The sequence below is a fragment of the Cucurbita pepo genome, unplaced genomic scaffold (assembly GCF_057944985.1).
Source record: "Cucurbita pepo subsp. pepo isolate OVF unplaced genomic scaffold, ASM5794498v1 scafford_2, whole genome shotgun sequence".
Taxonomy (NCBI): Eukaryota; Viridiplantae; Streptophyta; class Magnoliopsida; order Cucurbitales; family Cucurbitaceae; genus Cucurbita; species Cucurbita pepo.
In genome coordinates, this window is record NW_028257907.1 from 135,699 (window position 1) to 137,823 (window position 2,125).

A 2,125-nucleotide genomic window follows, 5' to 3' on the forward strand; every position below is an offset into this window, starting at 1 on the left:
TAGTGGAAAATAGATAACATTAGTTTCAATAAAAATAAAGCAATGCCCTAATATAACCTAAGGATCATTAAAAATAACATGAATGCAACTGCCCTAAATATTATTCCTTGGCCTTCAACGCAACGTTGTCATCCGTAAATGGGTATCTTACCTTTACTTTAAAATAAGAGTAGCATGTGGATTGAGTACTTTAATAAATACTCAGTAAGTAATCCCACTGTTAGGGTCGGAATATGAATCACGTGTAATATAGTGGGATCTATCCTTTCATAAATACATTGTGGCATGGGATTGGGCTTTGCTTTTCAGTCCGAGCAGAGTTGAATATGTTGTACTTCCCTACACACGACCCATGAATGTGCATATTGGCCACCAGGTGGGTTGGTATAAGAGTACTCTGTGGGTCTGCCTCGTCGAGCTTGTGCACACTCACACTACCAAATACCATGAAGGGAAAAGACCCGCATAATATCATAAGGAACATAAATATTGTAAGGTATGTGTCTGTACTAATCATAATGGGGAAGTATCCCGATGCACCTCCCATATAAAATACATGAGATCCCTAACATTAAAACACGACATAATGTTCCTATGAGACATACATACTTGATTATTGTCATATTGTTCATGATTAACAATACATAGGCATAGGGTGTACTAAACATAATATAGAAGTATCTCGATGCACGTGGTATACAAAATGCATGAGGTCCCATAACATTAAAGAATGACATATATTCATGGCACTAGTCGTACCTCCAATCTATTCCTAGCATAGTGTTCCTATGAGATATAAATACTTGATTCATTTCATATTTTTAATAATTAACAATACATGATTATTTTAATGTCTCATAGTCCTAGAATAGTGTATATGATATCATAGCGTAACTTGTATGCAACATATCGTATATCATAGCATATACATAACATAGTATATGTCATACAATCATAAAACACGACATGTGTAGGGGCCACAGGTAGCGATGTCCATTCCCTGTCATCATCCCCACCATCTATTTCATTCTCCATTTCCACGAAATTCTCTATTTATTTGTGTGGGGATCAGGGTAAGGGATTCATCGCAAGGAAGTGGCAGGGATGGATTCCCCATGAGTCAGTCATAGAGGAAAAGGCCAAGAGTGTTGAAGATGAAAGGCCAAGAATCTTTACAGGAACAATGACTTTTCATGGGTTAGGAAACAGTGGCATCCTTATGTCTAGATTTAGTTTTAGAAGACCTTATAAATACGTTTGTTATTACTATTGTAAAACCGTAAAGCAGAGCAGAGAAAAAAAAAAAAGAAACAGAGAAGCAATAGAAGATTGTTTTTTCAGATAAACAGAGTGTTCTTTGTCTCCTTCTATCGTCAGTGTGTGTGAGATTTATTTCACAAATTTATGAGTTTTCTTTAACAAATTTGTATCAAGCCAATGACGAATGTGACGGGTCAAATGCCGCTATCGCATTCATATGAAAGCTTTTCTCGGTTCTCAAGATGCATGGGAGGTGGTCGAAGAAGGGTTAGAAGAACCAAAAGATACCACAGGTTATACAGCGGCACGAAACAAGGTGTTAAAAGAGGTGCGATAAAAGGATAAGAGGACACTATACATGTTGTTCCGAGTCGTTGACGAGTCGGGCTTTGAGAAGCTTGCCAGTGCAACTACTTCAAAAGAAGTGTGGGACACTTTAGGAAAAGTGTTCAAAGGATCGACCGAGTCAAGCAAGTGCGTCACCAAACTTTTCGTGGCAAGTTGGAGAGCATGAAGATGAAGGAGTCAGAAAGTGTATCTAACTACATCATGCATGTACAAACTGTGGTAAACCAACTCAATCGAAATGGAGAAATGTTAGCCGAGACCCAGGTTTTGGAGAAGATTTTAAGGTCATTAACCAACAACTTTGAGAATGTTGTATGCGCGATAGAAGAGTTAAAGGACCTAGCGACGTTCACAGTCAATGAGCTAGCCGGTTCTCTCGAGGCACACGAGCAACGTAAGAAGAAGAAGGAGGAAACACTCGATGAAGCACTTCAAATCAAGGCGTCAATCAAAGATGAAAAGGTACTCTACTCTCAAAATTTTGAAGGTAGACGTTTTGACCGTCAAAGTAGTAAAA